The 15,529-nt window shown below is 40.4% G+C and overlaps 1 protein-coding gene across 1 annotated transcript in view; it reads left to right on the forward strand.

Moving 5' to 3' along the window:
• The first annotated feature begins 15,196 nt into the window (after positions 1-15,196).
• Positions 15,197-15,529, forward strand: part of SLC8A1 (solute carrier family 8 (sodium/calcium exchanger), member 1) — a 333,481-nt gene continuing 333,148 nt past the window's right edge. Inside the window, exon 1 of the mRNA XM_012653809.1 lies at positions 15,197-15,254. The gene's annotated coding sequence lies outside the window, so the exon portion shown is untranslated. The remainder of the gene's footprint in view (positions 15,255-15,529) is intronic.

The following is a 15,529-nucleotide window of genomic DNA, read 5'->3' on the forward strand; positions in this document are numbered from 1 at the left end:
CCTGTCCCCCCCCCCAAAAAAAATGGCTGTTGTCTTTTATTAAAAATGGAATGATGAATTCCTAGAAAAACAACAACAAAAAAGGACTGGGCAGAGGTAAACCCTTATTCACTGTTGAGCTGAGCAGGGCTGCAAAGGATGTAACAGTGTCCATGACAATCAGACTTAATCTACTCTGTCTTGAAAGCTTATCAGGGCTGGAAGAGGAGAGTAATGAACTAAAAGAACATGAAGGCTGTGCTATCTATCTACCTACCTACTTACCTATCCATTTACTTTATTATTACTATTTAATGGTTTCCATTGTATCATTTTGGATTAAGATTAAGAAGTAGATAACCCTTTTGCTGACCATAAAGGGGAGGAAAGAGCATATCAGTAACAGTGCTTTACCTCCAAATAAAATTACAAAAGGAAGGTGAGGTATAGTCATTAACACCTGCAGGACTATTTGCAGGAATTATGTTAATTGGTCTTTTAAGCTTACTATGTTTCGAAAAAATAAAATACATTCCAAGAGAGCGTCAGCATTTGTTAACGAGCTATATTTAACATGTTTTTTACCAGACAAAAATAGGCTTTTATTTATCTTGCAAAGTAAATGCATGGCTCTTTCCCTCTTAGTACTTAATCTATTTCTTTGACAAAGTAAAGGATGAGAAAAGCTCTGCAGATCTAATGAAGTTGCATTGCCCTTTAAAAAGCAAGCCAAAGCATTCATTTAGCTCATGGATGTGGTTGTCTCAAAGTAAGCGCATTTTAACATCTGATTTTCCATGTTGCAATTCAGTGAGACAAGCCTTTTCTCCATGGTGACTTAGGCAGAGGGAGAATAGTATATAGGTAGGAAGCAGTCTGCCCTGTCAGCATGGAAATAAAAAAAATCCAAACTGAAACTGAAATTAAATCTGAAAAATAAATACATAGTTACAAGAGGATTTTAGAGCACATATGCTACATGTTTTTTTTTTTCACTATATGTGTATGTTGCTTTCAAATAAAAATTAAATTGTCACTTTATATTAGCTAAGAATTTAGGAATTAATGTGCCGTTACTTCTCTCTTCTTCCTGGTCCTTTCATCCTGGTTTTGGCCTCCAAGGATAAATGTCTCTTGCTAAAACATCATCCAATATCCTCCATACTTCATGGGTAGACCCTTCATCCTAACCTCCCATACCTCATAGTTAGAGGTCCTGCTGCTTCATGCACCCCTCATCATAACCTCTACCAAATAGTCTCCCCTCTGACCATATTCTACTGCTCCCTCTTGTGGCAAATATTCTCCCTGACTTCTCTAGAGTCCAGAATGCTATCTGCCATCACTTATAACTGCCTTAGCTGTCTATCACTTGGCTCTAATTCTGTGGCCAACCAAGCCAGTGGGTTGCTGAACTAGCTGTTTCCACTTTTCTCTTTGAACAAAGGGATTTCCTTCCCTTGGAGATACAATTGAGATTTATTGGAAGTAAATGCCGGGTATTTTCTGACCCGTTGGGATAGACTAGATTCTGGGAATGTGAGCTTTCAGTGTCTGCCTTTGAGATTTTAATTTGGACTCAGGAATAGTCCAGTGGGGCCTCATTAAGTGCAGTGGGATTATTTTCAGTTTTCTTTCTTTCTCTTCTAAAAGATCTCTCTCTCTCTCTCTCTCTCTCTCTCTCTCTCTCTCTTTTTCTCTCTTTCTCATGTCTTTCTCTCCCTGCCTTCCTCCCTCCTCAGCCTCTCTCATACACACACATACATCATAAAATACATTTTGCACAACACATATTTTGAAGACTTAAACTAACCAATTATTAGATTCTTAGTTGTATTTGTAAATTAAACAGCTCATTTTCCAAACTGAAGACTTTTAGGGTAAACTCTTGCTGGTAAGTTTTCATCAAGAGCAGTTCAGAATACAGATGAGGAGATCTGGCGCCTTTTTCCAGTGTGTTGACTCAACTGGAAGGACAGTTGCTAGCAGCTCTTGCTGCCTCAAGTGTTTTTTGTGGGTTCTCGTTAGTGGCAACTCTGTACTGAACTCTGTTTTATATTTACATTTGCAGTTGTCCTGTGATCTGCCCAGCCAAGAAAAAGTGTAGACAGTAATAAGACAGACAAAGGTTTAAGAGAATTACATTTTTTTTTTTTTTTTACCTTACCTGAAACTTTTTAACCAATTTCAGGAGAAGGAGGCAAACATATGGTAGGAGAAAAGCCCTGGTGGCAGCTGAAGTGAAGAAAATGTCTTTGTGGTCAAGGGCAAGTGCATAATAGGCAGCAGTCTATAAAAGTGATTTGAGAATGGGCAAAACATTCCCAGGTTTAAAGCATTTATCCATTGGCCAACATAGGATCTGAAATTCTCACTATTAGAGCCATTCATGTGAATAAAGAAATTCTGTCTAGTAGTCCCAAATAAAATACAATGACATTGCCCAGGAAAGAGTTACCATTATGTCCCACAAACCATTAGCAGATGTTCATTTTTTCACTTGGATTGGTTTATCAGATCAGCTGGCGGATAGAAATCCTAAGGGCCCGGAACACAGGAAGTTGCAAAGGAAGTGAGAGAGGTTCAAGCCTAGGTTGCCGCCCAGTTAGTGAAAGGGCCATTCAGGTGAGGAAGTGGGAGGCGTGTGAGTGCCTGGAAATGGGGCTGTTTATGGGAGTAGGTAGAGAGTAGCCAGACAGAGGCAAAGATAAATTCTCAGAAATTTTTTTTCTGGGGAAGCAAAGGTAACAAAAATTTGATCCTTTCTTGAACATTTAGCCTTTTTAAGTCATCTGAGAAATGGGCAAAGTATTTTGCCTAGAGTGAAATGATAGCCTCGAAGTCTTGCGTGGGTTCTACTATGTCATTTTGGAATACGTATTCATACCTGTAACCTAGAAAATGCTAGTGTGATATCAATTTGAACAAATGGTTTCTTGTACATGCAATACATCTAGGAAAATAAATGTAAATATTAGAGTCCATTTAAATTAAAAAAAATACAGAAAGAGTAATCACTTTGTAGATGTTATTGCATGTGAAATTAGAATAATTAATAATTTCCTGGTTGAATCTAATAAGAGAGGAAGTCAAATAGACAAGGCAGTGAGTGATTCAGCAATTTACCTTAACCCATGATAATTATTGAGCACTCAGTGTATACAAGGCCCTGTGCTAGGCTTTTCAGAGAATGCAGGTGATGAAGAAAAGTTATTTAACATCTGTTGAATGTTCATTATGTGCCAGGGAATAATCTAGATGCTTTGCATATGTTTTCTCATTTAGTGCTCCTGAGTGCCCCACAAGGGCATTGTCTTGATTTAAGGATGAAGACTATGCTTCAGCTAAATAACTTGTTCAAGGATTAATAAATGATGGTTAATAAGAGTGGCCGTCCAAAAGCCATGCTCTCTGTGCACTGTTCTTGGGGATAACATGATCTAGAACATCTGTACTTGACATACAGGGCTGAATGAGATAGCTCACTACATTGCAACTGAGCAAAGTGCTGTAGGAGTTAAAAGGAAGAAGAGAACATTGGGCGTGGCTTCATGGAGGAGGAGACATTTTAATTTATTCATAAAGAGTGAAAAGGATTTTGAAAACAAATAAAGCCTAGCCATTTTTGAAACACATAAACCACCCCCAGCTAATGTATGACAAGGGCAACCCTGGAGCAATGTTAGGATCATTTCCAGACTCCTCAAATCCACTCTGTGTCCCAGTCAGGACCACGCTACAAGAATTGTGGATGTGGAAAAAATGATAGCATAAGCCATTTCAAAAGTGTATTTTAAAGTTAAAACCAACATTTAGGATGAACTTCAGCACAGCCTTGAAGGAGAGAGGCTGTAGCCGTCAAAGGTGAGGAAATGGGGCAGACCACCTGCCAGCTTGTTCCTCCCTAAATTCGATGACCGTGTTTCCTAGATCATTACAGGCGGTTTTGTTTATTTGCTTAGCACCAAATGGCTCTGGTGCTTTTTCTCCCCGCCCTCTGTGAGCTTCTTGAACTTCTCTAAATTCTCATTTCTTCCACTTCCCCTTGAAGCACTGGACCCATGGCCACCTTTTGTTTTCTCCTCTGCTCGATATGTAGCATCCAGTCCTAGCAGCAGGTTTAGAGAATTAGATTGCTTACTCTACACCTGAACCTAAATTTCCTCTGTAGACTGTGTTAGAGCCCCAACTGTGAGTGACATCAGACAGTTTGGAGAGGTGTGCCCATCGAACGTGTCTCAGAAATTCCAAGTCACTCTTCCAAAATAATCTTTCAAACGGTGGGGAATGCAGGACCCCAGACCCGGAATTTGTGAGTTGGTGTTAGGCAAAGTCAATGGTTCTTTTCCTCGGACCCTGTCTTTCTTCCGCTGGACATGAGCTGCCAGTGGCTCTTTTTAAAAGCTTCTCTTTGTCAGTGCTCTTATTGCTTAATACCACAACTAGCAATGGAGGGGACATTAGACTTCATCTAGTTTTTTCGTTTGTTTTTATTTTTTACAAATATGCAGTGGAGTCCATGTAAAATTAAATGACTTTGTAACAGTAAGATAGGAGATAGTAGAATCCAGATCTCTGACTCTGAAGTCATTTTGCCAAAGTCACATCTCCTTTTTTTCTTTGGCTGTATAGAAGGCCTCCAGAAATTTGTCTGTGTTTTGGCTTTGGGAATCCCATAATGTCTAGCAAGGATTCTTTAGGATGGAAAGAGAACTGTGACTTTTCTTCTAGTTTGAGGATATCGACTACCAAAATGAAGGACCATAGGCCTCTTAGACTAAAGGTCTCTGAGGTCAGCGGGCGTATTCATGATAGTTATAACATTTTTTTGAATTCAACAGATGGTGTATTTGACATTGTACAAGTTACTTACCTGTTCTGTGCTCACTTTCCTCATCTATTAAATGGGAATAATTGTAGTAAAAAGCCTTATGGGGTCTTGTGAGGAACCGTTTCTGGCACATGAGTGCTCAATAAGGGTTGACTTATTACCTGAGAGATGACTAGTGAGAGAGAACACCTTGTCCTTGCCTGTGTCCCTGTACATGAATACGCTGCTTGGTTGTGTGTGTGTATGTGGCAGGGGGAAGGGGTTGGTAAGGAGGGGTGAAGGAAAGTAAGTACACACATAATGGCATATACCAAAGATTAGAATCCTGATTTTTGAATGTGTGTGTAGTGAATATTTTTGTCTTTGTGGACCATAGGCTCTGTCAGAATTACTCATCTCTGCTGTTGTAACAAGAAAGCAGCCATAGATAATACATAAATGAGTGGGCAGGGCTGTGGTCCATAAAATATTATTATTTATGGACATTGAACTTTGTCATGTAATTTTCATGTCATGAAATGTTCTTTGTTTCTTTTTTTTTCAATCATTTAAAAATGTAAAAACATTTTAATTTTATAGGCCTTATAAGGACAGGTGATGGGCTGAATTTGGCCCACTGATCTCAGTTTGCCAGCTCCTGATGCACAGTGTAGATCGTGAGAGTTACAAATACAAACAACATCAGTGGGCTTGGGGAATCCTAGCAATTGGTGTCAGTGTAGTGTGAAGAGAGATGGCCTAGAAACTCAGAGACCTTGTTTTAGAGCCTAGCTCTGTCACTTCTGAGATGTGTGGCTTAGAAAGATCTTTTAAATTATCAGGGATGAGTTTTTTTGTTGGCAAAAGGGTGGGGGCAAAGTTAGATGTCTCTTAAGGGCCTTCCTAGCAATGAAAGTTTTATAGGGGAGAATTTAACATTTGAGATGGATCATGGAGGACAGGTCTGAAAGCATTGGGAAGGAACATGTGGTGCATATTTGGGTAATTTTCATGTAGTAGCTCAGCTGACTACCAGCTAATAGGTCGACTGATAGTAAATGGGTAAAGATGGATAGGTGCTGTATTATGGCTGACCTTGAATGCCAAAGTGTGGGATTAGGATATCACTGATGCAAATTGTCAGCAGAATTCCCCAATTTTACAGGTGAGGCTGAGAGAAGGAAAGTGACTTGTCCAAGGACATATAACTGGTCAGTAGAGCTGAAACCAGCACTTATTTCTTTTGGCCCCTAGACCAGTGAAGCTTCCTTCCACCACATTGACCCCAGCAGTGTGTAGAATGCAATTAACTGCGGTTGCATGGATCTGACCTCAGAGGGGAAAAGTCTTGTATAAATTACAGAAGCTACTTTCAGTCTTTTCCAAACATGATCTCATACCCCAGCATCTCTAAGAAGGTAGGTCTGTGAATAATCCTATTGCAGAGAAGGGTAAAAACACTCCAACAACCTTTTGCCTGGTTTTCTGTAAGTGTCTTTTGAATTTCAGCTCAGATGTTATTTTTTTCTTAGCAGAGCCTTCCCTCACACCCTATAGGGCAGGCCCTTTGTTTCCTTCATAGCATTTTTCATAGTTAATAATTATGGGTTTTTGGTAATAATTTAAGTTAATATCTGTTGTCTGTCTTCCCAATTAGGTAATAAATTATATGAGGAGAGAGATTGTGTTTGTCTGTCTCATGGTTCTAGCCCCAAAGCCTCACACATTGCCAGATGTATCAGACATCGGTATTTGTTGAATGAATGCTCGTTCATTGGTCACTGATACTGATGAAAACAATCCTTGTGTAAGTAAAGGCTTAATAGGCAGAGCTAATCTTCACTTGCTATTTAAATAATTAAATGGTTAGCACTTCTTTTTCCATAGACTTAATTTTCTCTACCTTTTTCAATGGCCCCTCTCAGGATTACCTTTGTGGTAGATGAATCTGCGTCTATTACAATCCTCACCTGTCACAAAAAGATAGTAATATAGCAGTTTCAGCATAGTTACTAACATTAAAACCATAACACTTAAACTAATATTTAAATAATTCTTTACATACAGGTATATAGAATTGGTTTAAAGAACATATTCACTGTATTCCCTGTCTGGTAGAGAAAGTGTATGTTTCATAAACTGTGCTCAGGAAATTGTAAGAAATTCTGTTTTCCCATAAACCACCAACAATCCATTTATTCCTCAATAAAATAATATTTGACTAGCCCCTTTCTAAGCTGACTTCCATTTTAAAATTTACTGGTTCAATATATATATATATATATATATATATACACACACACACACACACACACACACACACACTTGGTGTTAGAGCCGTGTCACTGAGTATATTGTCAGGAACTTTAGAAAATTGTAGCATAGAATATTGATGGAGGGTCACCATTACGTGAGCATCTATCAGCTTGACTTTTTTTTTTTTAATATTTCTTTTTACTTCCTACTTCTGCTCTTCTCGAGAACATCTTATTCTTTCAAGGACTGTGATTTGAGACTATTTAGGAAAATCTAAAAGACTTGCAAAGCTCAAGTTGATAGGGTTCCCTCTCTTGAAAGGCTATCTACTTGAAGATGAAGCTTAATGACTCAGAGAAAAAGCTGATGAAATTTACCAGTCTCTGCTCACATGACCGGCATTTTCCTTGTTAAAAAAGATTTTTTAAAAAAGGAAACAAATCATTCTGGATGTTCCTATCACACAACTTGCGATTGAATTCTATATTAAACATCCCAGTTACAAAGGCAGACTAGACAGCAGAAAGAGAGAGTACAAAGATTTACTCTCGAGTTGAAGTGAAGAGGGGAAGAGTAATAACTGACTCACCCTCTTCACTTCACCACCTAAGGCATCCAGCTTGGGGTTCGTGTTTCTGCATGTTTTCTACTGCTACTTAGGGCTTAGGTGTGGAAACTGGATAGGTCTCTGAAGATGTCAGTTTATCCTGAGTCTCTGCTATCTGCCAATGTAGTGTCCTGGCAAACCTTGCCAGTTTCTGCTCAGAGAAGGCAGAACTAACCTGCAATAACGTTATGAAGTAGGTACTTCAGAAATTACTTCCAGGGCTTTGATCTCCCCTGTTGGGGCTCCTGTGATCTCCTATGAGGGTCCATCCTTGGCTGCCCTCCAGACCGCTTCTCCCAGACACACACGCACTTAGGGGCTTTATATTTCGTTCTTGCCTAAGTCCCAGTCTGTGAGGAGGGAAGCCTGTCTGACATATCATATCACACCTACATCTTACTGATATTGGAACAGATACTATCTTCTGATTTTCAGGTACTACCTTTCTTCAAGCACCTCATTTAGGTGCTCTGTTCTCCAGCGTGTTTGCTAAACATACCCCGTACCCTGATGCCAGTTCTACCCCTCTACTCAGTTTTCCCCCTTATGCCTTTCTGCCCTGTACTTCTCAAGGGTGCTGCCAAGAGCACCTACATCACAATTACCTGCAGCGCCTGTTAAAATTCAAATTTAGGAGTTCCTGCACTTTCTATCTGATAGGGCCCAGTTAGCTGCATTTTAATGAGTTTGCTAGGTGATTCTTAGGTGAACTGAAGTTGGAGAAGCACTGCTCTGTGCCTCTATTCACATCATTTTTTCCTTCTGGAATGTCTTTTTACTCTCTCCAGCTTTTGCCGTCCTTCTAATCACCTCCTTTTATGAAATTTTCCATATTCTTCCTTATACTAATTGTCATTTGAGTAACTGTCACTTGGAGACTGTAAATTCATTAAGTATAGGGACCATATGTCAATCATCTTTGCAATCACTGGTGTCTGTTATGGTGCTTTGAATATAGAGGGCATTCAGTAGATGCCTGATGAATAAAAGAAGGGTCCACTCCCTCCAGAACTAGAAATATAGAGAGGGTTCAAATTTCTCTCTATATACAAATTTCTCAAGGTTAAATGTCATCAGACTAGCGAGGAAAATATTTTTAGGTAGGAAATCTTTTTTGGTGACCTAGATTTAAAAGCATGCATATGACCTCATTCTTTTTCAGTGGGTAAGGTCAAACATCAAAGAATGGTTGCTCTTTCTCTTCAGGGTTGATGGTGAACAAATTATTATCTAAAATAGTTACCATTGTCCATCAAGAGTACCCTGAAAGATTCACAGAGTACAGGGAGGATGCTCCAAGGCCCTGACTCGTTATACTTGAAATCTCTTGGTTGCAGGACCATAGGCTGAGCAGTCTGAGGTTTCTAGAACCCTGGTTGTATTAATCCAAGACCCCAGGTACATTAATCTGGGAATTAGGTAGTCTACTTGAGTGTTCAGTGCCACTGTTCAAATTCTAAGAAAGTCTCCTTTATGATTCTCTAGTAATGGAGGAGTTCTGTCCTCCACGAAGGGTACTCACTCCTTGACTCTGGCAATGTCCCACTAGAATACAAGCTTCTTTGGAGATGTATCTTACTTGTCTTTGTGACACAGTGTCTGGCACATATGAGAGGCTAAGAAAAGCTTGGCAGATGAAACCATGAATGAATGTGTTGTTCTTACATTTCTTTGGATCACTTACCCATTTAAAATTAAAATTAACAAAAAAAAATCTTGACCCCAAGACAGTAAGTTTGTGAGCTACACTGAGATTCTTGAAAATATATGGATCCATTGTTATTAGAGGAAAGTATGAACTCCCTTGTTATGGCAAAATTCTGTATCATTTTCCCTGGCTCCCACCCATTGTCCAACCCCCTCTTTTATTTTAGCTTTGCTTGCTGGCCGCTAGAATTTCTTTCTCCATTTTCCTTTCTCCTGACCAAGTGGAAAAACCTTGAGTTAATTGCATGACTTTGGAGTGATTTCAGACTTCAGCTGATGATCCCCCAAATGGATCATCTTTCCCTTGCTACGTGATGAATGTGAGTGTTTACAGAACTGTTACTTGAGGGGTGGTGAGGCATGAGGCAGAAGTGGAAAACATGTAAGGTCTTTGAGATAAGGCCATTTACAAACATTCATTCAAGTAGGAAGGAAGGGCAGAATGGGAGGTAAAATACTTAAATATGGAGCTCTTTGTCCCCAAAGAAAACAAGTATTGTTAACTGTGTAGTGAAAACAAGCAAAAAGGTCCTGCCATTTTGGAAATCATTTTGGTGTAATGCGAAGTGCCTGGATTAAAATCCTAGTTCTGTCACTGAAGTCTGTGTGACTTCAGCCAAATTTACTTTTATGAACCATTTATTTTTCTCATTTGCAAAATAACCATTTATCTCAATGATAATCCCTCCTTGCAGTAATGTCAGAAAGGTCAGGGATAGTGAATGCAAAATAATTAGCACCTGGGACAAAGCAAATACCTGGTGATTTCAGTCTTTATTGCCACTCATGCCCCGGGGTGGGACTCTGAAACCCTGCTCTGTGGCCCTGGCATAATGAATCTGAGGACAAGCCTGGCTGACTTCCCGTGGAGCCCACAATCATCAGAGCATCTTCCCTTTGAATTCTTCTTTATTTATTTTCTATTGGAAGACTCTCTCTTCTCCAGTTTTCTTCCTTCTAACCATGTTTCTGTGTTAGCATGCATAATTAGTATATTTAAATTTAAATTCTTGGTGCTCTTTCCCTTTTATAGGGCCTTTATAATGAAGGTGGTTTTTGCTTGGTGTTTGATTACACGTCTTCTAATGGTACTGAAAGAAGGGGAAGATATACATTCTTGAGTATGTCCAAGGTATTAGGACCCTCTTAACAGACCAGGTAAAATCAACAAGCCTGATCTGGTGTAGGAGAACCCATACCTGGGTGCTGGGGAAAATGACAGGTCCCCAGGTCCTCCCTTTATTCTGGAGATCATTTATTCTAGCCTGAGATTCTTTACTTATGAGCCTGAATCACGTGTTTCCTCTCCTCCAGCTAACACTGACATTGGTTGTTCAGTCTGATACTGACCTCTGCCCATGTTAGGATGCAGCCATTTCACACAGAGAGCATTTTTAAGTGCAGATGCCCAGGCCCAATTCCCAGATTCTGATTCACCACCAGGGATTTGGTGAATCAGCACATGACCCTATGATAATTATTTTATTCATCCAGTAAGCGTATGTTGTGCATCTTCTGTGTGCCAGGCTCTGCTCTAGGAACTGGGAATACGTCGGTGAAAAAAAGAAACATAAATCCGTGCCCTTACAAGAGTTTACATCTTTTAGAGAGAGAAAGACAATAAACAGAACCATTGAATAAATTATATAGCATAGAAAAAGTAGTAAGTGCTATGTAGAAAAATAAAGTAGGGAAATGGGCCAAGGAATACATCTCATGACTTTTCAACAACTTCATTATCCTATATCCTCAATCCATCTTTCTTTTTTTGGCCACACTGCCTGACCCTTACCCCAGTTGTTTGCTTTGCGGAACAATTTAGGTGGATATTTTCTGACGTAGAACAGGATTCTGACTTTAGTTTTATATGTTTAGGCAGAAGGGCTTGAGCCCCTCACATGACTTCTCTCATCCTGGGCCTTTTAGGATCTGTCCCAATTTATCAACAGCAGCAAGGAAACTCTCTTTGGAAAAAAAAAAAAAAAAAAGATCTAGTGGAGAATTTCTGTGTAAACAAAATTTTTTCCTGAAGTCTGGCTATGGTCTGGGTTGCCTGAGGTTGCGGGTCAGGGCAGTAATTTTCACTGTCGATGGAATGGTCAAATGAGAGAAGTCTTCATCCTACAGCGTCATCGTTTTGTCTAGAAGCATTTGGAAGTGCTTGCTTTGGTAGTGCATAGGGATTTATGGTTGCTTTTATGTTGCCTTAGAAACAGATTAGTTGTTTAGCTTTAAGGCTTTCAGTCAGCACGAATTACATAGAAAGGAATTCCAGGTCCTGATGAAGGCGAGTCAAGGAGTTCCTTGGAATAACCGCAGATGCCAATCAACAGGATGCTGTCAGGCAGTTCGGCCAACGCGCTGGGCTGGTGGGACTGCCAGCGTATTCCTTCGCTCTGAGTCAGGTCCTCCTTGACAGCGAAAACTGGCTATTGCTTCCTGCAGGGAATAGGTACTCTGCTGCCTAACTACTCTTCAGACCTCTTCTCTGCAAATGCTCTTCCTCAACCTTTACAAAGGGAGTTTGGTGAAGATCTGCCTTGCAGACATGTGTTTCGATTCCTTGTGGCTGTGACCTCTTCCCTCCACGCTAGTGGCCGGATTATTCACAGCTGGGTATTTTTTCACCATCCTTTGTCAGTGCCGTTCAGGTCTGTAATCTGTATGTGATGAATCTGTACGTGTTTGTTTCATTTTAAAATAAACAGCAGAAGATAATTCGAATATTCTTAACACTATGCTGCAGTCTCATTTGGGTGATGTCCTGGATATTCCTAAGCGAGCACTGGCCACAGACAAAGAGTTGATCTGAATCCACCATAAAAACCAGCCTATCCCTTGTATCAACAGATCAAGGCGGAATATAAGAAAGCCAGGCAGCAAACCAACATATCTGTACCTTCTCTTCTTACCTGCCTGCTTAAGTTTAATGGAAATATATCTTTAGGGGCAGACTGGGAGGGTTAAGTATTAATAGAACTTTTCAAGTCTGATGATAGAGGAAAGACCCCGAAAGAAAGGAGACAGAAGGATGAAGGACTCACACTTAGATAGTACTTATCCCACGTCTTCATGAGCATTTGGAGTTGGTATTAATTTAATAATTAAGAAAAAAAAGAGACTGAAGTCCAGAGCATTCTTTCCAGTTGATTCTCGGCCAATAAACCATATCAGTGTTTTGTGTCCACTGATTTCACACCTTATAAGGATGCCATCTTTTCAATATAATTGTGATGCTTTTAGTTAACGTCGGACCCTCTCCTTTTTCTCTGACAGCAATGATGGAAAATTTTACTGATCCATCCACCTTTATACAGCTGGTACTCTTTTGGCTAAGAACACGTTGTGAGATGTGGCTTAGGGAAGGGATAAAGGGCAGGGCTTTTTCTTGGCTGACCTAGGAGATTGCCGTGACAGTGCCTGCAGGAAACAGTTGCCAGGCAATTGCTAAAAGACCAGAGAGGGAAAAGGACAGCTGTCTCTAAGAACATGCCAGCCCACGTGTTGTACCACAGTTATCGATGCTTGTCTGTTTGAGTCTCTAATCTGTGAGTTATAAGCCAGGCCACTGGACACTTTCCACAAGACTTTTGCTGACCCAGGCCCTGGTAACCCTGCATAGAAGCCAAGAGACTTTCCAATAGGCTAGTCCAAGCCCAAGCCCAGTAGTTCTCAAAGATTACTTCATACACTATTACTTCATACACTAGGGATGATACAATGAAGTGATTTATTATATCAGTATTGGAAACAGACCAGAGTTTGAATCTTAGTACTATCTGTATGACTTTCAACAAGTACTTAACCTAAGTCTCAATTATCCTACCTCCGAAATGGGCTAATTGTGTCTACTATACAGGATTATTGTTAGGGCACTGTGCATTGCACAACTCCACAGGGTACTGTTCACATAGACTAGAGTGTAAATAATAACACTAGAAATTGTGTAACACAGCAATTCTGGTTATTACATTAACAAATATTAGAAGTAATTGATACATATAAAGAATTTAACACAGTGTCTATCGCAATGTTTACAAATGGAATCTAGTGTTATTATTTTCTCAGGCAATTGACTATAATTTGCTGTTGTGTGATTTTGAAACTTGCTTCTAAGAAGGAAAAAAAAAAATAGTTTTGAATACAGAAAACACAATTTGCAAAGGCCAGGAGGTGAGAAAATATTGTCTTGTTCAGGGAATGGAAAGAGCTCCCATATTTTGGAGCTCAGAGACCAGATCATACAAAGTCTTCAATAGTCTGTTGAGTGATTTGGGCTCTGTCCTCAGGGCAATAGGCACCCAATAAAGAGTTTTAAGGGAAGTCAGAGTGTCAGATCTGCACTTTAGGAATTTCATTTTGGCTGAAATGTGCAGAATGAAATGATGATATTTGGCAGTAATTTGAAGGGAGTGGTTAATTATATCAGTCTTGGAGACAGTGTTTACTATCTCTGTTCAGTGCTACTATTTATTACAAATATTTAACCTTTCTAATCCTTGTGGGTTCCCAAGACATTTTAAGTTAATGTTCCAAGAGGATCACTATGAATGCCTCTTTCTCCTTTTTAAATGTTAGAGCTCTACTGTACCATTTTTATACCTGCCAGGCACTGGGATCACTTACAAATCAAATTTTATTATAGTAGGTAAAAAGCTGGTCTCCTCGTTTCCACTCTTGCCCCTACAGTCTGAACCAGCAGAGAGATCTTTCTAAAAGGCAAATCAGATCACCTCGCACTCTGATTAGACCATTTCCGTGATGCCCATCTCCTTCGCCTTCAAGGCCACTGCTGTGCGGTGCCCTCAGTGCCCCCAATCAGAGTCTTGCCCATCCCCCAGCCCCCCACCCCGTGCCTGGTCCCTTCCCACATTGGTTTGTCCTCGGTTTGGGGCTATGCTGAGCATAGTTCCCATGAGGACTTTTGCACTTGCTTGGAATTCTCTTCCTGCAGATATCCATGAGACTTGACCCCTTGTTTTCTTGAGGACTGTGTTTAAATGTTACCTTACCAGAGAGGCCTTCTCTAACCATCCAATATAAAAGCATGCATACCATGGGTGTGAACACACTGTACACACAGGCACGCAAACACACACACTCCCACTTCTCCTTAGCTTGCTCCCCTCCACACACCATAGCACTTTTTACCATCTGACATTTATATTTATTTGTTTCCTCCCTTTTAGAATATAAACTCAGTGAGAACAGAGACTTTGTTTTGTTCACTGGCGAATTCTCAGGACCCAGAAGAGAGGCTAGCAAGTCACTCTAAAATGCATATTAAGCATGCATAAATATCTGTGGAATAACTGGATGAGTAAGGGAGTTGGAACTAGATCTTCCTCTGTTCTTGCAGCCCAGTTGAATCTCACCTTGCTTTAAGCAGAAATTCCACAACTCACCGAAGCTCTGCAATGTCTGAACAAGCAGACATCCTGAATATGAACTTCTGCATATTTGAAAATGTGCTTCTTCTATGTTCAGTCTTTTACTTAGATTGAGAGTAAATTCTCTACTACTGTTAACTCTCTACTGGTCTTCTTTGATATGGGAAAAATGTCAAAGAAGCTTATCTCTCAATAGTAATGAGCTAAAAACAGCTTTAGGCTGTGGTGGGATCTCTGAGGGTCTGCCAGTATATGCTAGGCATGGGGGTTCTCCTAGGCCCTGGTGTAGTTTTCAGCATAGACCACCAGCAGCAAACACGAGCCAGAGAGTGTAGGCGAACGTGGGGTGGCTATCAGCCAGCCTGAAGCTGTGAAAGCCTCTAATCCAGCTCCTCTTTGAACTTTTTCCAGGCCATCAGGCTGTGTTCTGACTGAGGACCTCTTCTTATTGCTGTGTTATCTGATGTCATAACTGGTCCCTCTTGCAAGGCCTTCCAGATGAGAGGTACCCTGACTTGGAGTAGATCTTCCTCTATTTCAGTTCCCCCACCCCCATCGCAGCTTCTGGAGGCAGAGGGGATGTAAGGTCTGAGCTCAGTTTTGCTTGAGCTGGTGGGGAGGGCTGCAGCAGCTCAGCCCACTGCTTTGCTTGTGCTGCTCAGTGACTCTGTTGCCGTATCCCTGATGGCCTGCGATCTGCCATCATGTGTATACTTTGTGGTCACTGTTGTTATGCCACATGAGCTAATTTAGATGGAATTATTGGCCCTGCAGTTTTTG

The sequence above is a fragment of the Propithecus coquereli genome, unplaced genomic scaffold (assembly GCF_000956105.1).
Source record: "Propithecus coquereli isolate 6110/MARCELLA unplaced genomic scaffold, Pcoq_1.0 Scaffold43, whole genome shotgun sequence".
Lineage (NCBI taxonomy): Eukaryota > Metazoa > Chordata > Mammalia > Primates > Indriidae > Propithecus > Propithecus coquereli.